This window comes from Bos grunniens, chromosome 16 (assembly GCF_055505025.1).
Source record: "Bos grunniens cultivar Pamir isolate PY7600 chromosome 16, Bosgru_T2T1.0, whole genome shotgun sequence".
NCBI classification, from domain to species: Eukaryota; Metazoa; Chordata; class Mammalia; order Artiodactyla; family Bovidae; genus Bos; species Bos grunniens.
This window is the reverse complement of record NC_141180.1, coordinates 35,904,101-35,931,862: the sequence shown is the minus strand read 5'-3', so window position 1 is coordinate 35,931,862 and position 27,762 is coordinate 35,904,101. Positions and strand designations below refer to the sequence as shown.

The 27,762-nt window shown below is 45.6% G+C and overlaps 1 long non-coding RNA gene across 2 annotated transcripts; it reads right to left on the bottom strand.

Moving 5' to 3' along the window:
- Positions 1-669: 669 nt before the first annotated feature.
- On the bottom strand, positions 670-27,762 carry LOC147356583 (uncharacterized). Of its 2 annotated transcripts, XR_015142792.1 has the most exons (3): positions 18,807-27,752; positions 13,233-13,300; positions 670-1,179 (listed from the first exon to the last, which is right to left on the bottom strand). It is a non-coding gene; the product is annotated as an uncharacterized LOC147356583 (long non-coding RNA). The 2 variants fall into 2 exon arrangements; XR_015142793.1 differs by lacking the exon at positions 13,233-13,300 and having other exon boundaries at positions 18,807-27,762.

The following is a 27,762-nucleotide window of genomic DNA, read 5'->3' as shown; positions in this document are numbered from 1 at the left end:
AATATTTGTGGAATAAATGAATGGCTGAATGGATGAACCTATTAAGGAAAGCACCAGGGTGATATAAAGTGAATTCATCCAAGAAAATGGCAGAGCGGAGAGGGGAGAAGAAAACCACAAGATGTGGAGAAGGAAATGGCAACCCACTCCCGTAATCTTGCCTGGGAAATCCCATGGACAGGGGAGCCTGGTGGGCTACAGTCTACGGGATCTCAAAGGTTCAGACGTGACTGAACACAATCATCTTTACGAACAGCGTAGGCCACACAAAACACATCAGTGGCTCCTAGTTTGTGGCCTCTGGTTTAACATCTTTCTTTCCCTTTTGGCTCTCTACTCCACAGGGGCACAAGCCTGTGGGTCTGCTCTGCTCACCACAGAGTTTGGATTCAACAAAGGGAAAACTAAAAATAGAAGGTGGATCCACCCTCCCAGTAGAGCATCAGGTTCAGAAAGAATACACTGGCAAGGAGGTGGCATTCTGTCACTCCCCGCCTCTCTTTGGATTGCCGGCTGGAAATGTCACCATTTCCCTTTAAGCCCTACTCCCAGTTGACCCCCGCAAGCCTCCCTGATCTCTGCCCTGAAGTCATCACAATGGCCAGATGGGTTCTGGCCAGGGCGGGGCCCTCTGTGACATCACCAAGGGCCCAGCCCTGCCTGGTCCTCAGTCTCCAGATGCCAGGGCAGACAAGCACACCAGAGCCAGTTCCTCTCTGCTCACCATGCAGTCTGTAATGGGGTTCTTTTTCTGGTCTATGTGTGTCTCCTCTTTCTGTGCTTTTGTGTTTTACTGTCTGAGAGATGACACCATAGAACTCCCCGGGAAAGTGCCCTGCAGAAGGCACTTTCAAATTCAGCAGAATCTACCAGAGCATGACCGAGGCTGGCTTGGGAGCAAGTTGCATTGGCTTTTTCTCCTTGCTGTGCTGTTTATGATACAGAAGTTTCCAGGAGACAGTGACGAGACTACTGTGCAGACTCTTCCTGCCCTCCGGGGCAGTTCACTTGGCTCTTCGGGAAAGAAAAATAAAAAGGCTTCCCCCAACAAAGACTATACGGTCGATACCTTAGACCAGCTTGAGATGGACCTTGGGAAATTGGTGTCCAGGGCGCGGAATTTGAAACTCACCATGGCAACCGGCAGTAACTTCAGTCTTCCCAGTTTCGAGGTACCTGCTGACACAAATAACATTACAATATATGAGCTATGGGGCAACGAAGACGTCGATGAAGACTCTGAGTAAATACGTGTATCAAAGTAGAAGAGGAAAAGTTGAGTGTGGATAAAGTGTATCCAAACTAATAAAACTATTCTGAAGCAAAAGCAAAAAAAATAAATAAATAAAATAAAACCACAAGATGGAAGCCTAAGCCTCAGGTGGTTGTTGCTGTATCTATATTCTTGGGCTTCCCTAGTGGCTCAGCTGGTAAGGAATCTGCCTGCAATGCAGGAGACCTGGGTTCGATCCTTGGGTTGGGAAGATCCACTGGAGAAGGGAACAGCTACCTACTCCAGTGTCTGGCCTGGGGAATTAGTCCATGGTGCTGCAAAGAGTTGGACACGACTAAGCGACTTTCACTTTATTTCACTTAAGAAAGGAGAAATCGCTTCTGACCAATGGTCAGATGCCTTAACCTGGATCTCTAGTCTCCAAGCCTGATTACCACTTCCCTTCACATTTCAGCTTAAACCACCTTCTTTCATGTCCTTGTACATAACCAGCTCCTTTGGCCTCGGGGCCTTTGCACCTGCTAATATCTTTGCCAGGAACGCTCTCTAACTTCTCACACCACCTTTAGTTCCTTTTAAAAAAAATATTTAATCTTTGGCTGTGCTGGATCTTCATTGCTGTGCAAGGACTTTCCTTATTTGCAGTGAGCAAGGTTCTCTAGTTCCTGGCAGTGCTCGGGCTTCTCACTGCAGTGGCTTCTCTTGTGGACCACAGGCTCTAGACGTTTGGGCTTCAGTAGTTCCTGCAAGTGGGCTCAGTAGTTGCTGCCTGCAGGCTCTAGAGCACTGGCTCAGTAGTTGTGGCACACAGGCCTAGCTGCTCCACAGCATGTGGGATCTTCCTGGACCAGGGATCAAACCCCTGTCTCCTGCACTGGGGGGAGGATTCTTAACCACCAGACCACCAGGAAAGCCCTGCTACTGCTAAGTCACTTCAGTCGTGTCCGACTCTGTGCGACCCCATAGACAGTGGCCCACTAGGCTCCTCTGTCCCTGGGATTCTCCAGGCAAGAATACTGGAATGGCTTGCCATTTCCTTCTCCAATGCATGAAAGTGAAAAGTGAAAGTGAAGTTGCTCAGTCGTGCCTGACTCTTAGCAACCCCATGGGCTGGAGCCTACCAGGCTCTTCCATCCACGGGATTTTCCAGGCAAGAGTACTGGAGTGGGTGCCATTGCCTTCTCTGAGGAAAGCCCTAGTTATTTCCTATTCATCTTTTAAATCATAGTTACAATGTCACTTCCTGAGAAAAGACTTCCCTGAACCCTAGATTAGATCGGATCCTCTTTATCACACTCTGGTCCTTACTTTCACATCACTTATCCCAATTCATTATTATGTATTTGAGTAATTCTTCCACACTGTCTGTCTACCTGCCTGTCCCACGAGTGCAGGGATTGTGCTCTTGTTTCCAACCTCACCTTGTAGCCCAACATCCAACTCAGGGCCTCATCTAAAAAGGTGCCCAATGAGTATTTGATGATTTTATATAACAAAAGAAGTGTTGCTACTTGTAACATCCTCTATTTACATGATAGTAAAACTCTAATAGAAAAAGTTGGCAAAGGATAGCAGGCAATTCGATAAGGAGAGATACAAATAGCCAGTTTTATTTGTAGTAAGAGAAATGCATATTAAAATACAGCAAAATTCTGAACTTCCGTGATGGTCCAGTGGCTAAGACTCTGTGCTCCCAATGCAGCGGGCTCAGGTTCCATTCCTAGCCAGGGTACGAGACCCCACACGCTGCAACTAAGACTTGGTGAAGCCAAATAAACAACAACAAAATACAGCAAAATGCCATTTCAATATGCCCATTTAACAAACTTTTAAAAAAGTAATAGTAACATCTACAGATTCAATGCAATTTCTATCAAAATCCTAACAATGTTTTTTTCAATAATAGAAAATTCATCCTAAAATTCATATGGAATCTCAAAGGACTCAGAAGAGCCAAAAAAAATCTTGAAAAAGAACAGATTTGGAGGCCTCACACTTCCTGATGGTAAAACTTCCTATAAAGCTACAGGAATCAAAACAGTATGGTACCATCAAAAGACAAGAGCTTCCCAGGTGGCACTAGTGGTAAAGAACTTCCCTGCCAATGGATCCCCTGGAGGAGGGCATGGCAACCCACTCTAGCATTCTTGCCTGGAGAATCCCATGGACAGAGGACCCTGGTGGGCTACAGTCCGTGAGGCTGCAAAAGAGTTGGACATGACTAAACAACTGAGCATGCACTATATCTTTTTGATGTTTTGAAACACAGTTTACAGCCTAGACCTATTCTGAGAGTTCTGACAGCTTTCCTAAGTGGGGCTGTTGGATGACAAAAGAAAAAAATATGTACACTAATAGCCTTAGGCTGTTACTGAAGCAAATTTAAAATCCTACTGTCATGGAATTTGCAAGAGTGGACATACAAAGATTTAGTGTTTTTAGTCTAGACTCTTTGGAAGCATCTGAAAGTCTGTGCATAATCATTAACTTTTATTATAGATGTATCAGGCTTTATTGCAGAAATAATGTAATCATTTGCTAGCTCTCCACTAGCTCTCACTCCTGGAGGCAGGAAGGTATGTGGGGAGCACTTGTATTTCAGAGAGATTTTCCTCAAGCATTTTCCAGTCTTTACACCCAGGGAAAGGTCATAAAATTGATATCCGGCACCAAATCATTTTTACAGTTGGAAACAAACTCACTTGGTTGTGAAACAAGCAAAGCTACTGTATCCTCATGTGAGGACTAGATCGAAACCACAAGAAATCTCAACACCCCATTTGCTCCCAGGGTTTTCATTTATTTTTTAGGCCGCAATGTCAGCCAGCAGAGTCAGAGTTTATTTCCTCTGCCTTTTGTGCTCAAGAGCTGCTGACATGCATTTGGGTATAACTTGGAAGACCCTCCACTTCCTGGTTCCCCTAATCCTTTTGCCCCAGGGACACTGGAACCCTGTTTCTTTCCCCAATATACAAATCCATGCAATTGAAAAGGTTGCCTCAGCTATAGCAGAAGCTTATCAACAACACCCAAAGTGAGAGTTTAATTTACTTTCTTCATACACACAATCAGTTGTTCAGTTCCAATTGATACAATCAAATATTTTATTGCTAATCTACTATTAAGGGAGGAAAATTATCCCTTTCCTTCTACTCTTCTGTGCTCTCTCAGCTGGGACTCTATCAAAAGCTTAACAGGAGAAAAGCACACAAATTTATTAAATACAAGTTGCATGAGATACAGGAACCATCATAAGGAAAGGAAGACCTGAAGAAACAGTTAAACTTCAGTGTTTTTTTACACTCAGTTTGATCAAGAGTGGAAAATTGTGGGGAAATGTAATAGAAAAAAAGAGTATGAGCCCAGGGTAGTGAACTAGGGGGAACTTGGCAAAGCCTGTTCTTCCAGGTTCCTCTCAGAATCCCTCTATCACTGGAGTGGAAAAGGCTCCTTTTCTCCAGGCACAGGGAGGGGACCTCTCACATGCGAGTCTTATGACCTGCTTCATGGGAAAGTCAGAGTCCTTCTGGCACCTGTCATTTCTCAAATCCTTTCATTTAAAAATATTCAATATGCCAGGGACCTCGCTGGAGGTCCAGTGGTTAGAAATTTGCCTTCCAATGCAGGGGACATGGCTTCAATCTTTGGTTGGTTGGAGAACTAAGATCCCACACGACAGGGAGCAACTAAGCCATGAACCACAACCAGAGAAAACCCTTGTATGCCACAGAGAAGACTCAGTGTAGCCAAAACAAATAAAAACATTCAATATGTTGAGGCGCTGTATTTTGGAGTAGGCCCCGAACCCTGTCAGGACAATGCCCTCTCTATTGCAGCATCAATACTCATAAACCTAGGGGTTTATTTCTGAGCTCTGTTCCTTTGTTGTTGTTCAGTCATTAAGTTGTCTGACTCTTTGTGACCCTATGGACTGCAGCATGCCAGGCTGCCCTGTCCTTCACTAGCGCCCAGAGTTTGCTCAAATTCATGTTCATTGAGTAGACGATGCCATCCAACCATCTCATCCTCTGTTGCCCACTTCTCCTCCTGCCCTCAATCTTTCCCAGCATCAGGGTCTTTTCCAATGAGTCGGCTCTTCACATCAGTGGCCAAAGTATTGGAGCTTCAGCTTCAGCATCAGTCCTTCCAATGAATATTCAGGGTTGATTTCCTTTAGGGTTGACGAGTTTGATCTCTTTGTAGTCTGAGAGACTTTCAAGAGTCCTCTCCAGCACCACAATTAGAAAGCTTCAATGCTCCGGCACTTAGCCTTCTTTATGGTCCAACTTTCACACCTGCACATGCCTACTGGAAAATCATAGCTTTGACTATATGGACCTTTGTCAGCAAAGTGATATCTCTGCTTTTCAATACACTGTCTAGCTTTGTCATAGCTTTGTCCTTTAGTTTGCTTGTTTCTGAGTTAATATGCCACATCTTAACTCCTGTACATTTGTAATAAGTCCTGACATTTAGAAGGACAAACCCACAAAATTTCCACCTTGCCCTGCTTCTTGAAAATGGTCTTAACTAGTTTTGGCCACTTGTTCTTCCACCTATACTCCAGAATAAGCTCGTCAACTTCTCAAAAAATCCTTCTGGCACTTTTGATTGGTGTTGCATTGGGCTTATTTATTATTTTTAAAGATTTCTTTCTTTATTTAATTTGGGGGGCTGTGGTGTGTCTTCATTGCTGTGCTCGGGCTTTCTCTAGTTGCAGTGAGTGGGGGCTACTCTTCATTTCTGTGTGTGGGCTTCTCATTGCGGTGGCTTCTCTTGTCGTGGAGCTTGGACTCTAGGTGTGTGGGCTTCAGAGGTTGCAGGGTGTGGGCTCAGTAGCTGTGAGGCACTGAGTTAATTGATCTAAGGCCAGTTGAACAACAACGATTCTATTTACTATTACAAATAATGCCTTAATGAACATCCTTGGACCATATGTTTTTGTGCATTTGTACAGGTACACCTGTAGGATAAATAGGAAAAGTTATAGTTGTGAACACCATTGTCTAACCCCCAAAATACCTTTCCCTGAATCACCTTGCCCTTCACTGCAGAAAACCTAAGAGGATTGTGTTTCCTCCATCAAGACCTTTCAGGACACATGGCTCTTCATAGCTCCTTCCGTCCTGGGCAAGACGATGAACCAGGGGGACAGAGGGCAGACAGCCAGCCTTCCGGCACTTCTCCCATGGACTCATTGGTTCTTCCTGGCCCATCTTAGCCCCACAGACTTTGGACCTGATTATTCATCTAGACTCACAGTGCCTTCTGCCCCTTCCTCCTCCATGGCCTGCCTACTTGGGTGCCTGGTACCTGTGAGGTTCTCCCCACCTTCAAGGACGTCCTGGGTCTTTGACTTGGCTCCATGGTATCTGATAGCTCTTCGTTTCACCAAAGGATTCTCAAAGTCCTGCTCTGGGCCTCCTGGATCTGTTATATTTGTTTTTTCTTCCTGTAATAACTGATGTCCCCCTACTCCTTGGTCTGTTTGATCCTATCTCCATACCTTCAAAGGGGATCAAAATATGCCACCCTCAAACAGGCACTTTGGCACAGGTTTATTTGGGGCTGAAGACAACTGAGAAAAAGTAGCCACAGGAAGGGCTCTCTGTGCTCTCACTATCTGCCTAAAAGCAAGGCATAAACTCCCCTTGCCAAGCTGTCCCCTAGCCTTCTCCCATGCTAGGCCAACCCTTATCACCAGAGATAGAGACAGTACTGAAGTGAGTCTGCACAAACAAGCCTTACTAAACGACCTTTGCCTGCCACTAGTTCTACCCATATATTGTTGTTGCTTAGTTGTGTCTGACTCTATGCGACCCCATGTACTGTAGCCCTCCAGGCTGCTCTGTCCATGGGGTTCTCCCAGAAAGAATACTGGAGTGGATTGCCCCTTCCTTCTCCAGGGGCTCTTTCCAGACCAGAGATTGAACCCATGTCTCCTGCACTGACAGGCGGATTCTTTACCACTGAGCCACAACGGAAGCCCCCATATATTTACCTCTCTGCAATTTACTGGCCCTAGAAGGAACTGGGGTTCCTTTGTCCTGGTACTTCTCTACTATATATTGTTGCTGTTGTTCAGTCACCCAGCTGTGTCTGACTCTTTGTGACCCCATGGACTGCAGCATGCCAGGCCTCTCTGCCCTTCACCATCTCCTGAAGTTTGCCTAAATTCATGTCCACTGCATTGGTGATGCCATCCAGTCATCTCATCCTCTGGCGACCTCTTCCTCTTCTGCCCTCAATCTTTCCCAGCATCAGGGACTTTTCCAATGAGTCAGCTGTTTGCATCAGATGACCAAAATACTGGAGTTTCAACTTTAGCATCAGTCCTTCCAATGAGTATTCAGGGTTGATTTCCCATAAGATTGACTGGTTTGATCTCACTGCTATTCAAAGGACTCTCAGGAGTCTTCTCCAGCACCATAGTTCGAAGGCATCAATTCTTCAGTGCTCTGCCTTCTTTATGGTCCAGCTCTCACAACCATATGTGAACACTGCGAAGACCATAGCCTTGACAATATGGACCTCTGTTGGCAGGGTAATGTCTATTTTTCAACACACTGCCTAGGTTTGTCATAGCTTTCCTGCCAAGAAGCAAATGTCTTCTGATTTCATGGCTGCAGTCACCATCTGCAGTGATTTTAGAGCCCCAAATGAGGAAATCTGTCACTACACCCTCCTTTTCCTCCTCTATTTGTCATGCTGCCCTTTGTTAAAGTGGTATTTAAGCCCCCAAGTCTAGCCATTTCTTTGGGGTTTCAATTATTTTCCCTATGAGTCTGTCTTTTGTCAACTTAATTCACACACTCTAGTCACAGAAACTAAAGGGTGGAGGACAACTTTTCCCTCCCCTACATGTTCCATGCCTCACTCTCGTCCACAAGCCAGTGCTGACTGAGCACCCACAGATTATGCTTAACTGTCCAATATATTCTCTACCCTCCAGCCAGGGCAATCTCTGCAAGTGAAAATCAGATCATGTTACCTTCTTTTTAAAGATCCTTTTATCAGATCATATCAGATCAGATCAGTCGCTTGGTCGTGTCCGACTCTTTGCGACCCCATGAATCGCAGCACGCCAGGCCTCCCTGTCCATCACCAATTCCCGGAGTTCACCCAGACTCATGTCCATTGAGTCAGTGATGCCATCCAGCCATCTCATCCTCTGTCGTCCCCTTCTCCTCCTGCCCCCAATCCCTCCCAGCATCAGGGTCTTTTCCAATGAGTCAACTCTTCGCATGAGGTGGCCAAAGTATTGGAGTTTCAGCTTTAGCATCATTCCTTCCAAAGAAATCCCAGGGCTCATCTCCTTCAGAATGGACTGGTTGGATCTCCTTGCAGTCCAAGGGACTCTCACGCATCTTCTCCAACACCAGAGTTCAAAAGCATCAATTCTTTGGCACTCAGCCTTCTTCACAGTCCAACTCTCACATCCGTACATGAACACAGGAAAAACCATAGCCTTGACTAGACGAACCTTTGTTGGCAAAGTAATGTCTCTGCTTTTGAATATGCTATCTAGGTTGGTCATAACTTTCCTTCCAAGGAGTAAGTATCTGTTAATTTCATGGCTGCAGTCACCATCTGTAGTGATTTTGGAGCCCGGAAAAATAAAGTCTGACACTGTTTCCACTGTTTCCCCATCTATTTCCCATGAAGTGGTGGGACCGGATGCCATGATCTTCGTTTTCTGAATGTTGAGCTTTAAGCCAACTTTTTCACTCTCCACTTTCACTTTCATCAAGAGGCTTTTGAGTTCCTCTTCACTTTCTGCCATAAGGGTGGTGTCATCTGCATATCTGAGGTTACTGATATTTCTCCCGGCAATCTTGATTCTAGCTTGTGTTTCTTCCAGTCCAGCGTTTCTCATGATGTACTCTGCATAGAAGTTAAATAAACAGGATGACAATATACAGCCTTGACGAACTCCTTTTCCTATTTGGAACCAGTCTGTTGTTCCATGTCCAGTTCTAACTGTTGCTTCCTGACCTGCATACAAATTTCTCAAGAGGCAGATCAGGTGGTCTGGTATTCCCATCTCTTTCAGAATTTTCCACAGTTTATTGTGATCCACACAGTCAAAGGCTTTGGCATAGTCAAGAAAGCAGAAATAGATGTTTTTCTGGAACTCTCTTGCTTTTTCCATGATCCAGCAGATGTTGGCAATTTGATCTCTGGTTCCTCAGCTTGAACATCAGGAAGTTCACGGTTCACATATTGCTAAAGTCTGGCTTGGAGAATTTTGAGCATTACTTTAGTAGAGTGTGAGATGAGTGCAATTGTGCGGTAGTTTGAGAATTCTTTGGCATTGCTTTTCTTTGGGATTGGAATGAAAACTGACCTTTTCCAGTCCTGTGGCCACTGCTGCGTTTTCCAAATTTGCTGGCATATTGAGTGCAGCACTTTCACAGCATCGTCTTTCAGGATTTGGACTAGCTCAACTGGAATTACATCACCTCCACTAGCTTTGTTCATAGTGATGCTTTCTAAGGCCCACTTGACTTCACATTCTAGGATACCTGGCTCTAGGTCAGTGATCACACCGTCGTGATTATCTGGGTCATGAAGATCTTTTTTGTACAGTTCTTCTTCTGTTAGGTCCATACCATTTCTGTCCTTTATCGAGCTCATCTTTGCATGAAATGTTCCTTTGGTATCTCTGATTTTCTTGAAGAGATCCCTAGTCTTTCCCATTCTGTTGTTTTCCTCTATTTATTTGCATTGATTGCTGAAGAAGGCTTTCTTATCTCTTCTTGCTATTCTTTGGAACTCTGCATTCAGATGTTTATATCTTTCCTTTTCTCCTTTGCTTTTCGCTTCTCTTCTTTTCACAGCTATTTTTAAGGCCTCCCCAGACAGCCATTTTGCTTTTTTGCATTTCTTTTCTATGGGAATGGTCTTGATCCCTGTCTCCTGTACAGTGTCATGAACCTCATTCCATAGTTAATCAGGCACTCTATATATCAGATCTAAGCCCTTAAATCTATTTCTCACTTCCACTGTATAATCATAAGGGATTTGATTGAGGTCATACCTGAATGGTCTAGTGGTTTTCCCTACTTTCTTCAATTTAAGTCTGAATTTGGCAATAAGGCGTTCATGGTCTGAGCCACAGTCAGCTCCTGGTCTTGTTTTTGCTGACTGTATAGAGCTTTCCATCTTTGGCTGCAAAGAATATAATCAATCTGATTTCAGTGTTGATCATCTGGTGATGTCCATGTATAGAGTCTTCTCCTGTGTTGTTGGAAGAGGGTGTTTGCTATGACCAGTGCATTTTCTTGGCAAAACTCTATTAGTCTTTGCCCTGCTTCATTCCATATTCCAAGGCCAAATTTGCCTGTTACTCCAGGTGTTTCTTGACTTCCTACTTTTGCATTCCAGTCCCCTATAATGAAAAGGACATCTTTTTTGGGTGTTAGTTCTAAAAGGTCTTGTAGGTCTTCATAGAACCATTCAACTTCAGCTTCTTCAGCATTACTGGTTGGAGCATAGACTTGGATTACTGTGCTGTTGAATGGTTTGCCTTGGAAACAGAGATCATTCTGTCGTTTTTGAGATTGCATCCAAGTACTGCATTTCAGACTCTTCTGTTGACCACGATGGCCACTCCATTTCTTCTGAGGGATTCCTGCCCGCAGTAGTAGATATAATGGTCATCTGAGTTAAATTCACCCATTCCAGTCCATTTCAGTTCGCTGATTCCTAGAATGTTGACATTCACTCTTTCCATCTCTTGTGTGACCACTTCCAATTTGCCTTGATTCATGACCTGACATTCCAGGTTCCTGTGCAATATTGCTCTTTCCAGCACCAGACCTTGCTTCTATCACCAGTCACATCCACAGCTGGGTATTGTTTTTGCTTTGACTCCATCCCTTCATTCTTTCTGGAGTTATTTCTCCACTGATCTCCAGTAGCATATTGGGCACCTACTGACCTGGGGAGTTTCTCTTTCAGTGTCCTATCATTTTGCCTTTTCATACTGTTCATGGGGTTCTCAAGGCAAGAATACTGAAGTGGTTTGCCATTCCCTTCTCCAGTGGACCACATTCTGTCAAATCTCTCCATCATGACCCGCCCGTCTTGGGTTGCCCCACGGGCATGGCTTAGTTTCACTGAGTTAGACAAGGCCGTGGTCCTAGTGTGATTAGATTGACTAGTTTTCTTTGAGTATGGTTTCAGTGTGTTTGCCCTCTGATGCCCTCTTGCAACACCTACCGTCTTACTTGGGTTAGTTTCTTAATATACTGAGGGGGAAAAAAAGCTCAAGTACTACCTGCTTCAGCTCCTGCTCTGTTCTGCTTTGTCTCACTTCACAGCTTTGAATGTGCTGCCTTCTCTGCTGGATACCCTGATAGCTCAGTTGGTAAAGAATCCACCTGCAATGCAGGAGACCCTGATTCGATCCCTGGGTTGAGAAGATCCCCTTGAGAAGGGAAAGGCTACCCACTCCAGTATTCTGGCCTGGAGAATTCCATGGACTGAATAGTCCATGGGGGTTGCAAGAGTCGGAGGCAACTTTCACTTTCTGCTGGATACGTCCTCCCCCATCAAGTGTTATTCTTTATCAGGATACCTCCCTTCTTCCTTTAACGTGAATGCATCACATCTCCCCTACTAGAATGTAATTATTTTTCTTGGAGGAAGTACCTGCCCTCCGTAATATGTGTCCACCAACCTGCCCCACCTTTTCATCAAGTGTGGCAAAAGCTCAGCCCAGCAGACTACCCATCCCACCTCTGGAATTTGACCTTTGACCCTCACGGTATGAGAATGTATGACCACAGCAGAACAGTGGAGCAGATCTATTTCAAAGGAGAGGCCCTGGTGAGAATCACCTTTAGCTGCTGCTCTTTTGACCGCCTATCCGTTTTTCACCACCCATGCCTGTTCAGCTTTCCCTTTCGATCTGTTTTTCCCTCATCTTGCCCCCAGCCTCCCTCTCTGACCCATTTGTTGTTGTCCAGTTGCACAGTCACGTCCAGCTCCTTGCAAACCCATGGACCGCAGCATGCCAGACTCCTCTGTCCTCTACTATTGCCCAGAGTTTGCTCAAATTCATGTCCATTGAGTCGGTGGTGCCATCCAATCATCTCATCTTCTGTCACCCCCCTTCTCCTCCTACCTTCAATCTCTTCCAGCATCAGGGTCTTTTCTGATGAGTCAGGTCTTCATGTCAGGTGGCCGAAGTATTAGAGCTTCAGCTTCAGCATCAGTCCTTCCAATGAATATTCAGGGTTGATTTCCTTTAGGATTGACTGGTTTGATCTCCTTAAAGTCCAGGGGACTCTCAAGAATCTTCTCAAACACCACAGTTCAAAAACATCAATTATTTGACGCTCAGCCTTCTTTATGGCCCAACTCTCACATCCATACATTACTACTTGAAAAACTGTATCTTTGACTACACGGACTTTCGTCAGCAAAGTGATGTACTCTGCTTTTTAATACTCTGTCTAGCTTTACTATAGCTTTCCTTCCAAGAAGCAAAGTGTTAGTCGCTCAGTCTGACTCAGTGTCTGACACTCAGTCTCTCAGTGTTTGACTCTTTGTGACCCCATGAACTGTAGCCCACCAAGCTCCTCTGTCCATGGAATTCTCCAGGCAAGAATACTGGAGTGGGTTGCCACGCCAGCATCTTCTAATTTCACGGCTGCATTTACTGTCTGCTGTGATTTTGGAGCCCAAGAAAATAAAATCTGTCATTGCTTCCACAGTTTCCCCCTTCTATTTGCCATGAAAAGATGGCAAATAGATCCATTTAGCTGTCTGGGTTTCTGTTCCCACCTGATACTCTGCACCCTCCGACGTCCCCCTCCTCAAGCCCCTCTCCCACTTCACTTCCTGTTCATTCAGTGTCCTCTGTCAATATTCAGTGAAGGAATAACACAGGCTGATAACAAATGCCTGGCACTTTCTAAGGGAGGAAAAATATAACGAGGGAATAGGAGCCAGGCCTTTAGAGAAAAGTGCAAACAGCATGAGCTATTACCTGCATCACACACCTTCGGTTTTGTTTACACTGTTTCCTTTGGCACAGACGTGGCTTCCATGAAGGGTCTGGGAGGAAAAGATGAAGTGTGTGTACAGTAAACAACTCAGTACTGACATGTCCAATCTGACCAGCTTCTCCATTGTGGGTTACACTAGCGGCCAATCTATGATTTTTTCTTTTGGTAAAAGGGTATGTGTTACTGGTGAGCATATGGAACAGCTCCTCATCCACTCAACTTTCTAAAATTAATACTTTGCTAAATGCTGGAGACTGTGTTTCATCTCTTGGCTGAATGTGTCAAAAGTTGTTGAATCTGTTGTGAAATGAATTCATGATCTCTTGCTACACTTCAGTGACCAATAGGAAAATGCGGACATGGTCCCTGACTTGCACTTTCTGGAAAAAGATAAATACACACATTTACAGAGATCTAAAAGTGTCCCTCCCCACAGTCCCTGAGGGCAAGGCAGCTCTGCCCCTGGCACTGACCACGGTGTTCCAGAGTTTGGCATGCTGCGAGGAACTCACCAAGTGTGTGTCTAATGACCTAGTGATTTACACTTTTTTCTTTTATTTATTTTTGGCTACACTGGTCTCTCTCTAGTTGTGGCAAGTGGGGCTACTCTTTGTTGCGGTGCTCGGACTTCTCGTTGCAGCGGCTTCTCTTGTTGCAGAGCATGGGCCTTAGAGCTCGTGGGCTCAGTAGTTGTGGCACATGGGCTTAGTTGCCCCACGGCCTGTGGAACGTTCCTGGACCAAGGGTCAACCCCATGTCCCCTGCATTGACAAGTGGGTTTTTACTCACTGGACCACGAGGGAAATCCTAATGACTTACATTTTATTAAAAAGACAAACTTTGAAATAAAGCAAAGTCTTCTTTTTTCCCTTGGTGCAGACCTACTCTAGAACTAGAATCATAAAATTCAGATTAGAAGATTATCTCCAAGTGCCCAGCTGCAGATGAATTATTCCCTCTAGATCCTTTTGGTCATCTCTGCACAGCTCTGGATATGGGCAACTTTTCATTAGGTTAAGCTAAAGATCATACTGCAATTGGAGTCTATACCCTTATGTGTGGTCACTCTTCAAATATTTAGAGGCATCCTACCCATTTCTCCAGGACAACCAGCACCACCACCACTACACCCAGCCCTCACCCTAAGACACTCACTGTTTCAACTACCCCTGGGGTTCCTTCACTGAAGACCCTTCCACCTACTCTAAAATACTGGGGTCCCCAGAGCTGGGTCCTGGGATCTCTTCTCTAATCACTCTAAGAGTTCTTCTGTCTCCTTCATTCCCATGACATAACCATGGGTGGTGGCTCATGTTCTCCAGACTTATACCAATGGCCTTGACATCTGATCCAGATACACCCCAACCCGCATCTCCAATCAGTCCTTTGACTGCTCCCCTCAGATGTCTCACCTCTTCCCTAAGGCCACCTGTTCCCACCTGCCTCTCTCTCAGTGAGCAGCATCCCTTTCCCATCTTCTCAGACAGAGACCTGGGGGCCCTGCTTCTTACTTCCTTCACCCTTGCATGCCAACCTTTTGTCAAATTCAGCAGCAAGGCTTACCAATTCGATCTCCAAGACTTCTTAAATGGATCCCGTCTCTGTCTCCACTGCCATTACTCAGGTATAAGTCCTCAGACTTTCTCACCTGAGCTATTGTTGGAGCTTCCTCTCATTTCTTACCTAAAACTCTCTGATGACTTCTCAGGAGACCTAGAATAAAATTCAAACATGATCTTCCCTTCCTGCCTCTTCAATGCCCTCGGCTGGGTCACTCCTCTGTGATCACAACTGTCCACCACTCTGGTCTTATTTTGGCTCTCTGGGCAGACCAACCTCTTTCTACCATAGGACCTTTGCACATGCCATCTGGGCCTCTCCCTGGACGGCTCTTTCCCTCCTCTCAGCATGATTTTCTCCTGCTTCTCCATTGGATGCCTGCCCAGAGCCCCTAGCTGCTGCCACATAGCACCTAGAATAATCTGTCCTCACGTCTTTACACAGCTTCCTTGGTGGCTCAGTGGTAAAGAATCCACCTCCCAATGCAAGAGATGCAGGTTCAATCCCTGGGTTAGGAAGATCCTCTAGAGTAAGAAATGGCAACCCATTCCAGTATTCCTGCTTGAGAAATCCCAGGGGCCAAGGAGTCTGGGGGGTTGGGTATAGTCCATGGGGTTGCAAAAGAGTTGGACCTGACTGAACAACTAAACAACAACAAACATACTTATTTCAAGGTAAAAAGCGTAAAAGAAACAACGACAAAGTAGCCAAGGATGGGGCGGGGGTGCTGGCTATGGGGAAGCAGGGGACAGAGCCTGTGCCATGCCTGCCCATCAATACTGTGTTCTAATGAGGCCACCACCTGCCTCATATCTTGGCTGGCAAAACCTCTCAGCAGCCCCTGCTGCTTCCACAAATGCACATGATAAGCCAAGAGCAGGTCTCAGATCTGTGCCCTAGCACCAGAAAGAGAAGCTCTCACCTCCCCACCTGCTGAATAGGCAGATGAGGCTGCCTCCCACCAACACTCCCACCTACATAGGGGCCGCCAAACATATGTTGGGAAACCAAAGAAAGGGACGAAGTCCTCCTTCAGGAAGAGTATATGACTCCAGCCTGGAGAGTTTGCATGTATCTTTACCATAGCAACACTGTAACACCTGTGTTGTCATTCATTCACTGATGCCTGCCTGTGTGCAGGCTTCATCCACTCAACAAATATAAACAGCATCACCAACTCAGTGGACAAGAATTTGAGCAAACTCTGGGACATAGTCGAGGACAGAGGAGTTTGGCGTGCTGTAGTCCATGTGGTCGCAGAGTTGGACACGACTTAGTGACTGAACAACAACCTGGGGCCAGTTGTGCAGGGGATGTTGTAGATGACAAAGCAAGCCAAGAAGCCCTGCCCTCCCAGGGTTCTGTCCTGAGTGTCCTCCAAGTCCAGCAGCTTTCCTCTTTCTTGGGCTAAAGATTTCCCCCTGGACGAAAATACAGAGACAATACATGAAGTGACAAATTCCACTTCCCTAATTGCCAGCCACACTGCACCTTTATTATCAGCTGCACTTCCTAGGAGTCTTGCCTTCATTGTTTTTATTTTTTAATTATTGTGTTATTATTACTGTTATTTAAATTTTGGCTGTGCTGAATCTTTGTTGCCGAGCATGGGCTTTTATCTCTAGTTGCGGTGTGTGGGCTTCTCCTGTTGTGGTGCTCGGGCTTCTCTTGCTGCAGAGCACAGGCTCAGTAGTGGTATGCAGGTGAGTTGCCCTGCAGCATGTGGGATCTTAGTTTCCCAGCCAGGGATTGAGCTTGTGTCCCCTGCGTTGGAAGGAGGACTCTTAACCCCTGGACCTCAGGGAAGTCCCTTATTTGTTTTTATTTTTTTAATTGAAGTATAGTTGATTACAATGTTGTAATTTCTGCTGTACAACAAAGTGACTCAGTAATATGTATATAGCCTTTTTTATATTCTTTTCTATCACTTATCATGGGACACTGACTATAGTTCCCTGAGCTATACAGTAGGACCTTGTTTATCCATCCTATATACAATCATTTGCATCTGCTAACCCCAAACTTCTGATCCTTCCCTCCCCCACTCCCTCTTGCTTTTTGCAAACACAAGTCTGTTCTCTATGTCTCTGAGTCTGTTTCTGTTTCATAGAGATGTTCATCTGCAGCATATTTTAGGTTCCACATATGTGGTATCATATGTACTAATCTTTGACTTACTTCACTTAGTGTGATGATCTCTAGGCCCATCCATGTTGCTGCGAATGGATGTCTTCATTGTTTTTAAGTTTCCCTTTCTATTGTGCTTTGCATTCCTGAGATTATTCTTAGAGGTTGTATCAGTCTCTTGTACTTTCCACGGTCAGGGCACCTTTCCTTTTAGGTACCTGTCCCTTAAAAATCTCAGCTCCCCTGTGGAATGATGTCTGCGGTCACTGCCCACGTCCCTCTCATTAGAAAGAAAGTCATTTGTAATCACACAGCTGGAATTTCCATTTTTTCCTGAACTGATCTCACCTTTTGAGATGCACAGGTTGGAATCATAAGGCTCCTCAATGTCTTTTGAAATCTCCCAAACTAAAGATCAGAAAACACACCTACTGTTATCCTTCTCAACTATCAGGAACACTAAAGGTTGCAAGATGCTTATTTCCAGGGTTTCTATCATTCCTGCTTGGGTAAAGCCCCTCCGTACAGTGACCATTCCTGGGGATACTTCCTTAGAGACATGAAATGGTTCACAAGATAAGTCAAGAGCTTGTCAGAAGCTCCCACAATCTAATTTCCACATGGCAGTGAAAATGGGCTTCTTAAAAAATGTGAAGCAGGTTATGCCATCCCTTGCTGAATACCCTGAAAGCCCCTGCCATTCTCACCAAACTCATCCAATGCAACTCTTGCCCCATTCCTTCCAGTCTTCCAACTCTTTCCTGATCCAGGACCTTTGACCTGCTACTTCATCTGTTCTTCTCTTCCCTTAGGTCTCAGGCTGAATTCCAGTCTTTGAATAGGTCCAACTCTTTTCTACCCCCAGGACCTTTGCACCTGCTACTTCATCTCCTTTTCCCTTCCTTTAGGTCTCAAGCTGAATTCTAGCCTTTGAACAGGTCCAACTTTTTCCTGCCCCAGGAACTTTGCTCCTGCTATTTCATCTCTTCTTCTCGTCCTTTAGCTCTCAGGCTGAATTCCACATCCTCCAGGAGGCTTCCTTCAATTATCCTTGGTTAATCAGGTCCAAGGACAAGGTCCCCTGTGGTTACTCTTATTTCTTCAGAGTTGCAATGATTGTATTTATTAGTCTGCTTACTTGTCGGTTTTGGTTTCGGTTTTTGCTTGCTTCCTGCCATTGAAAGGTCAGCTCCAATAGGACAGGGACTCTGATATCTGTCTTGTTCACCACTGTGTCTAGCCTAGAATCTAAGGGCTGATACTCAATAAATTTTGGTTTGTGAAAGAATCTGATTTAGGACTCACAGACTTTGAAAACAAACATATGGTTACCAAAGGGGCAATGTGGAGTGGGGGAAGGGATAAATTAGTAGGAGTTTGGGATTACATGTACACACTACTATAGATAGTGAGATAGACAGATAATCAACAAGGACATACTGTGTAGTTCAGAGAACTCTACTAAATATTCCCCTAAATAAGCTATAGGGGAATAGAACCAAAAAAAGAGTGGCTATATGTATACATATAACTGAACACTTGGCTGTACACCTCAAACTAACACAACATTGTGTATCAACTATGCATGTGTGCATGCTAAGTCACTTCAGTTGTGGCCATCTCTCTGCAACCCTGTGGACTGTAGCCTACCAGGCTCCTCTGTCCATGGGATTCTCCAGGCAAGAATACTGGAGTGGGTTGCCATGGCCTCCTCCAGAGGATCTTCCTGACCCAGGGATCAAACCTGCATCTCTTGCGTCTCCTGCTTTGGCAGGCGGGTTCTTTACAACTAGCACCACTCAAGAAGCCCATAAATCAACTGTATGCCAACATAAAATAAAAATTAAATAAAAAAGAATCTGACTTACCTGAAGAGGCTTCCTTCAGATGTCACACCTAGATGCTGCTCTCTGCCATTTGGGGAGCTCTGTCCCAGGATGGAATACCTCCTGGGTCCAGGTGCCATGACAGCAGTCACCTTCTGGCTTTCTCTTACCTTCCTGATGAGTCCCTCTTCTCCCTGCATCCCTCAGGCTTACAGCCAGGTCTCTCCCTTTGGGATGGGGTGAGTCTTGCACAGCTTTTCTCTGTGAGATCCTACTTCCGGGCCGTGAGCATTATTCTGCCTGTCCTAACTATTCCCTGTGTGAATCATGGGGCACTTCCTGCCCTCCAGTTCTTTCTACATCACCTTGCCATCCTCCACGGCAAGTCACCAATGCCTGGGAGTTTTCCTCCCTCCTCTGCAATATTCAGCTCCAAGCTTGCTTGGGATGCAGCCAGTCGTTGGGCAAACACATTCTTGACCCTGCCCCATGTGCTCACTTCTAGCTAAGGGCCTTTTTTTCCCCTGATATCTTAAGATGTGCAAGATCCAGGAAGTCAAAGCCAAATAACCGGTCACTCACCTCCCTCATCTTCTCTTCCCACTGTTGCCATTTCAGCAGGAAGAAATTGGAGAAACGGGCCCCTGCTTCCTTCTGCGTCAGGCCCAGGACCCCACAGTCTCTTGAAGGTGCTACATGGACCAGCGGCTCCTGGGTGGACACTGCAGCAGGTGGGTACATGGACGGGTGGTGGCTTGGAGACACAGCACGTCTCCCCCGGCCATGTCAGGTCCATTCGGCCTAGCTGCTCCCTTTGACTGGGAGCACTCCACTCCCGTGACTCAACCCCCTCCCAGAGGCCTTCCTGGTCCCTGCTTCTCCAGAAGATACGGTTTCTCCCATCTCAGGGAGCAACTAGGCTTTCTTCTCTCTTTGACATCACAGTCCTCTGCTCTCTTTGATCGTGTCCTGGCTTTGAGAGGATCCGCATCTTCAACTGCTTGCTTTTTCTGTTCTTACTGGGTCTGTTTAGAAGCAGAAGACTGAGGGCAGGACCATCTCTGCCCGGTTCATCCCTGGAACCCCAGCACCGAGCACAGTCTCCATTCCTTACAGCCATTCCAGACCTTAGTTGAATGAGTGAATCAACTATTTCTTCCTTCTAAGAAGTAAACCTAGTCCTGTGCTGATCCATTGTCTCTCTGGACCCAGTAACCAGGAAAATGCACACTGCCCATTGTCAGTCCTTGGAACGACCATCACAGTGTCTTGTAGGGGAGTGGAATCCTAAGATTGTGATTCTCCGTGACTGTGAGATGATGCTTTGTGAAGCGCTTGCTTTGGTGCTGGGCGTGGTGTACAGGGGCAGGTAGGATGACTGGATGATGATGACGTAGAGGAGGAAGACAAGAAAGAAGACGAAGGTGCTGGTGACGCTGAAGGTGACGATGCTGAGCTAAACTGCATTTGTTTCTCAGACTCTGGTTCATCTCCACCACCCCACCATCACCCCCATTCCAAGAAGCCATAAGCCACTTCCTTCACACACACTCACATGTTTTCCTACCCATGATCAGGAATAAAGGCTTGGCTACTATTAGCAAATGATGACCAGTTAGCACAGCCAGTAAGAACAGGTAGGTGGTGAATCACCTGGAAAATGGGAAAAGAATTCACATTTGTTTTAAACTTCAAATCTCTGCATTTGGGAGCTCTTATCTGTTTGTTTCCAGACTCAGGAGATGAATACTATTGGGGCTTCCGGAGAGGAAACAAACCTAGAAAGAATTTTCAAATGCTTCCAGCTATGGTGATAAATCGGACATTTCTTTCTTAAAAATGGTATTATAAAATCTTACAGATTGGATTAGATTATAGGACCACCCATTTTAATTAGTCTAATTAGAGAATACTTTTGGGGAGAAAAAATTGTCCTCTTCCCTCTTAAGTTTCAGAGCTAGGGCCTGCAAATTAGGCTGATAAAGGCCATAACAGGAGAAAAAGGCATTCAAATTTTGTTTGATGTTAATATTTTAATTTTCACATGCATGGGTTAATATTTAAATTTTAACATGCATGGAGGACTTCATAGAAAAGAAATGAAGTGGTTAAACTCAGAGGGCTTATATACCATTTTAGTAAAGGGCAATACATTTTTGAGAAGAGAAAAGACAGAGGAAAAGGGGTTTGGGTTTCTAGGAGTGGTAAATGGCTGAAAGGTAAACATATTGGAGAAAGTACTACAAGATAAAGTAGGGTTTTGTTTATACAGACTCATCTTGGCGCCATCTCCATCTCCAGTGATAAAGGTTGCTCCTGTCTTCCTGGTACGAGGGAGGGAAGAACAGCTTCACCAGGGAAATTTATGACCTACTTTCAGGCAAAGAGCAGGACAGCAGATTGCCTTTCCTGTGTCTGCTTTTTCTCAGTTGCCTTCAGCTCAAAACAACCCTTATGCCAAAGTGGTGTGCTTTGGGATGGCGTGTTTTGATCTCCTGTGATATTTTAAAAGAAACTTAGATCTACTGCCCTCAAAACTACAGAAACTCAAAATAGGGGGAAATAGAATTTTTTTTTAATATTTTTTTTAATGTGGATCTTTTTTTTAAAATATTTTATTTATTTTTAAAATTTTATTTTTATTTTTTAACTTTACAATATTGTATTGGTTTTGCCATATCGGATCTTTTCATTTAAAAAAAAAAGTCTTTATTGAATTTGTTACAATATTGCTTCTGTTTTATGTTTTGGATTTTGGGCCACAAGGCTTCTGGATTTTAGCTCCCCAACCAGGGATCGAACCTACACCCTCTCATTGGAAAGCAAAGTCTTAACCACTTAACTACCAGAGAAGTCCCTGGGAAAACAGAAGCTTACCCCCTGGACACCCTGGCAGGTTTATTTAGGGAATACAGAAGAATCATTTAAATCAACATTAAATTTATAATATACAAAGGAGGGCTTCTAAAATCTAGAAAATTGTTTTTGTGTCACATAAATTAGATATTTTCCCTCTGATCTTTCCTGCTCAGCAAAACTTCATTTACAACATGTATGTAAATTATTACATACTTCCATCTGGTGAGGCTGAAATAAATTGTGGTTGATATGATTGCCATTATTTAAAAGAGTAAATTATTTAGGAAGAAAAAACATCTTATTTCTAGGTTTCCTGAGAAGCTGGGTTTTAGAGCCCCCATGAATTGATGGGACCTTCCAGGTGTCTTTAGCCCATGACACCTCTGGGTGGCCAAGTCACAATCTTGCAAACTCAGCCCCAGGGTTGGGTACCTGGGTTCTCATCCGGTCTGTCGTCCCCCCTGGAACTATGAACAGCACAGAAGGTACAAGAGTATAGCCCTGGGGACTTCCCTCGTGGTCCAGCAGCTAAGACTCCACACTCCCGATGCAGAGGGCCAGGGTTCAATCCCTGGTGGGGGAACCAGATTCCACATGTTGCAACTAAGAGTCCACATGCTATAACTAGAAGATCTTGCATGCCTCAACCAAGACTCGTGCAGCCAAATTAATTAGTCAGGTAAAGAGGATAGTTCTAGGCAGAAGGCCTTCCCTGATAATTGGTAAAGAATCCTCCTGCAATTCAGGAGACTCTGGTTTGATTCCTGGGTCGGGAAGATCTGCTGGAGAAGGGATAGGCTACCCACTCCAGTATTCTTGGGCTTCCCTTGCAGCTCAGCTGGTGAAGAGTCCGTCTGCAGTGTGGGAGACCTAGGTTTGATCTCTGGGTTGGGAAGATCCCCTGGAGAAGGGAAAGGCTACCCACTCCAATATTCTGGCCTGGAGAATTTCATGGACTGTATAGTCCATGGGGTTGCAAAGAGCTGGATACGACTGAGCGACGTTAACTCACTAGACAGAAAGCATCAACTCCAGACCTAGCCACCTTCTGTAGTATCATTGTTGATGAACTTTAGTGGACGCTGAGACTGTCATATTTGTTCATGTCTAGGAACACGATGAGCAATGCTTGTTTAGCATGTTTCCTTCAAAAGCCCAGTGTTTTTCAAAATCACATTAAACATATTCTTCCCATGTCCTGAAGCATAAAAGTAGAAAAATGAAATTAATTTCATTACAGGTATATCTCAGAGATTGTGTGTTTGGTTCCAGACCATTGCAATCAACTAGAATCCTGATAAAGCAAGACACATGAATTTTTTGATTTCTCAGTGCATATAAAATTAGGTTTACTGTCATCCATTAAGTATGAGGTCTAAAAAAAACAATATACATAACTTGATTATTTAAAAAAAAAATGCTAACCATCATCTGAACCTTCAGGGAGTTATAAAATTTTTGCAATAGTAACATCAAAGATCACTGACCATCATAACAAATATAATAATGACAAAGTTTGAAATGTTGAGAGAATTACCAAAATGTGGCACGGAGACATGAAGCGAGCAAATGCTGTTAGAAAAATGGTGCTGACAGGCTTGCTTGACACAGGGTTGCCACAACCTTCAATTTGTAAAAAACGCAATATATGTAAATCACAATAACTGAATTGCAATAAAAAGTATGCCTGTATGTTGTTGTTTGGTTGCTAAATTGTGACCTTTTGCAACCCTGTGGACTGTAGCCCTCCAGGTTCCTCTGTCCCTGGGATTTCCCAGGTAACAATACTGGAGTGGGTTGCCTTCTCCAGGGGATCTTCCCAACCAAGGAACTGAACCCACGTCTCCTGCATTGGCAGGCCAGTTTGTTACCACTGAGCCACCAGGGAAGGCCATATCTCAAGATACATAAGCAAATTAGGCCAAAACCACAGAAAACTGAATAGCTAAAGTAGACAGTAATACCTACCGAAAAAAACACTTTTTGCTCTCAGGAACTTCATAATTTTCATAACTGTTCAATAAAATCTTTTTTTTGTGGCAACATATACCTTGTGGGACCTTAGTTTCCTGACCAGGAATCAAACCCCAGCCCTTGTCAATGACAGCACTGAGTCCTAACCACTGGACAACCAGAGAATTCCCAACAAATCTTTAAATTAATGAAGCATAAAGTAATTAAGTCAAGAGAAGAAAGCACTGTTTTCAATGACCAAAAGTTCAAATCAGATTTTAGAATGGGTGTTTGTCCACCTGTTTTAAGATGGGTCGACATCTTAGGTCAGGACCAAGTGCCTGTACAGAGTGGATGCTTTGGGTCAGCATCCAGCTGGCTAAAGCAGACGTTCCCTTTCTATAGGGTAGAAATGAAAAGATGTAGCACTTAACACTAACCATATGCCAACCAAGAATGGTTCCCCAACAGTGGCTATGAAGTTCCAGAAACTGAGGGTTGAAAGGGATCCAGGCTGAGGGCTGTCTCTTAGCCAGAGGCTAGTTTAGGTAGAAAGTCTCTTCTCCTTCAATTCTCTTCGTTAATGATTCTCCTGCCCTTTGCACGTCCATCCATCTATCTGCAAACAAAACACAGGGAGGGAACCCCCAGGCTGCTGGTTCAGAAGCAGGGGCCCACGCGAGTCACTGAAAACTACAGAATATCTGCCCGGGACCCCGGGTCTGTAATCCCCCAGGTCCCATTCACAGACCCATTTTCTGGGAAGAGTAAGAGCAAAATCAAACAAAAGAGCACTATTCTCGGATCCTTTCTTTTATATTCAATTGCTGGGCTAATGCAGTTTTAGAGTCTAGTGCTGAATGAGGATGACTTTAGCCAAATCCAGGCTGTTTTAGAATAAACATAAAATAAATTCAACAGGCCCTGACTCATCAGAATGGAAAATCTAACTGCTCCAGGGAAATATAAAAGAACTAAGATGGGGTTTATTCAGTGCTGAGTTTTGAGGCCCAAAGATGGCCCTCAAAGTTTGGCTCCATCAGGCGTGAGACAGCCAGTTACACAGGGAATCCGAATGTTTAAGGCCAACTTCGAAGTTTTTGCCAAAGTTGTCTTCCAAGAATGTAAGTCTGCACCCTCTCTGGGCAATCCCTGGGAAATTTCACTGTGTTGATACATGCGAGTCAATCCTAAAGGAAATCAACCCTGAATACTCACAGGAAGGACTGATGCCGAAGCTGAAGCTCCAATACTTTGGCCACCTGATCTGAAGAGTTAACTCATTGGAAAAGACCCTGATGTTGCAAAAGATTGAAGGCAGAAGGAGAAGAGGACCACAGAGGATGAGATGGTTGGATGGCATCACCGACTCAATGGATGTGAACTTGGGCAAACCCAGGAAGATGGTGAGGGACAGGGAGGCCTGGCATGCTGCAGTCCATGGGGTCAAAAAGAGTCCGACAGGACTTGGTGACTGAACAACAACAATACATACGAGGGGGCCGCATGTGGTGGCTTTGAAACCTATTCTTAATGTCACACCTGGACTTTCTTCTATTTTCAAAGTGTTTTTGTCCTTGGCTGCGAGCTCGCCCATCAAACAGGGTGCTAAGCCATGAACTCCTCAAGGATCCCACCCTACCCTGCAAAAGGTAACTCCTGCCACCCTAGAAGCTTCTCTGGCTCTGTGAAGTGGGGTTCCCTGTGAAGTGGGGCTCCACCGAACCACATGGAGCCCCAAGAGACTAAGAGGATGTATATCTGAGCCTCACAGTCAAGCAAAAGCTAACCCATCACTTTTCTCAAAAGCCTGAGACTTCCCTGGTGGTCCAGTGGTTAAGACTCTGCACGCACAATGCAAGGGGCTGGGGGTTTCATCCTTTCTCAGGGACCAGAGCCCACATGCCACAACTAAGAGTCTACGTGCTGCGACTAAACACACACGTGTTTAGTGTGTGTTTCCCAACTAAGACCCAGCAGCTGAATAAAAGAAAGTAACAAAATATTTTTAAAAAGGTCTGATGTGACTGATAAGCTCTCAGCAGGTAGCAACCAGTCAGGGAGGATGAAGATGATCTGATTTTACACCTGGAGTCGGGGGGTTGAAATAAAAGCGCACTGAGGAAGGGCTGGGTGGCCAAGGTCATTTCTGCCTGCATGCACGGGGCAGGCGGGAGGGGGGAAGAGTCTCCGACAGCACCCCCGACTCCAGCACTGAACTTGGTTGGGTCTGTCCCTTTTCTCGCCCTGCAGGGGCTCCCCCCAGGTCACAGGCCAATCCCTATTATTGGATCCCTGATCAGAAAGCCGGGACTCCCTCCAGACCTGCGGCCACTCAGACCAGCACTTCCAAGAGGCTCAAGTTCGGGACCCGAGTAAAAATACACAGGGCCTATAAATAAGCCGGGGAATTTCTTCAAGGCCCCAGTGCCACAAGGAGAAGGTGGCACCGCACAAGTGCTCACTCGAACATTTCTCAACGTGTAAAAATAACTTTGATAAAGGCGCAAAGACGCCTGGCTCAGAAGAAAGGAATGGAGCGGCGCTGAGAGCCCACTTCCTGCGTCGCGGCCGCTGGGCCCCTCAGCGCGGGGGCGGGGCGGGGCGAGCTGACGGCGCGCGGACGAGGGGGGCGGGCGGGGCACCCCCACCGGGCGGGCCGCGTGACTCACCGCGGCGGCCCGCGCCTTAAAAGGGCAATCGCTTCCGGTGGCCGACTGGAGGAGGGGCCCACCTGACTCCCACGGGGGTAAATGGCCCCAGTTTGCAAAGGGCCCCACGTGCCACTCCAAGACTGAACCTGGGCTCATACCACATTTTTCAAACTGGTTCCGTCCCTCCCCTTCCTTCTTTTGTCCCTTCTCCTGGGCCTCCTCGGACCTGGTTCCAGCCCTAAGGTGTGCTGGAGCAGCTATTCCTCCTCTCTGAGACCCGTCATTTAAAAATCCCACTCTTTGGGACTTGCCCTGCTGTCAAGTGGATGAGACTCTGCACTTCAAAGCAGGGGCTGTGTGTGTTAGTCACTCTGCTGCTAAGTCACTTCAGTCGTGTCCGACTCTGTGCGACCCCATGGACTGCAGCCTAAAGGCTTCTCCGTCCCTGGGATTCTCCAGGCAAGAACACTGGAGTGGGTTGCCATTTCCTTCTCCAGTCGCTCAGCCTTGTCCAACTCTTTGCGACAGTATGGACTGTAGCCTGGCAGGCTCCTCTGTTCATGGAATTCTCCAGGCAAGACTACTACAGTGGGGTAGCCATTCCCTTCTCCTGTGGATCTTCCTGACCCAGAGATGAAACCCTGGTCTCCTGCATTGCAGGCAGATTCTTTATGGTCTGAGCCACCAGGGAAGCTCCAATGCAGGGGGCGCTGATTCAGTACCTGGTGGGGGAACTAAGATCACATATACCTTTCAGCGAGCCCCCCTCCCCAAAAAATCCCACCCTCCTTTTCCTTCTTTCAGCCTCAATTGTGGGTAAATTATCATTTGCAGGTAAATTGCAGACTGCCTGTCTCCTTATCACTAAGGACAAGGGTTAGCTAAAGAAAAAGACTGTTTTGAGGATGCCCAGTGACCTCTGAGCTGCCCAGTCCAATGGCCTGGCAGAGTTCATTTGCTTGACCCTTCTGTTCCTTGTTCTCTCTGTCTCTCCCTCCTCTGATTCTCCCCTTTCCTGGGCTCCTCTCCTCCCTCCCTCCCTTCATAGGTGATCTCTCCAGGGGTCTTGCCTCCCATCTCACTTTACCACTTCTTCCCGGAGGAGGTCAAGGACTCTCACAGCATTATCTGTCACCCATCCTCTTCCAGCACTGAATCTTAGCCTGTCGTTCCTTCTTCAGTCCTTAAGTCTAGTCTAACTCTTTGCGACCCCATGGAGGGCAGCACACCACGCTTCCCTGTCCTTCACTATCTCCTGGTGTTTGCTTAAACTCAAGTTCATTGAGTAGGTAATGCCATCGTCCTCAATCTTTCCCAGCATCAGGGTGTTTTCCAGTGAGTTGGCTCTTCACATCAGGTTGCCAAAGTATTGGAGCTTTAGCCTCAGCATCAGTCCTTTCAATGAATACTCAGGGTTAATTTCCTTTAGAATTAACTGGTTTGATTTCCTTGCTGTCCAAGGGACTATTAAGAGTCTTCTCCAGCACCACAATTCGAAAGCATCCATTCTTCAGCACTCAGCCTTCTTTATA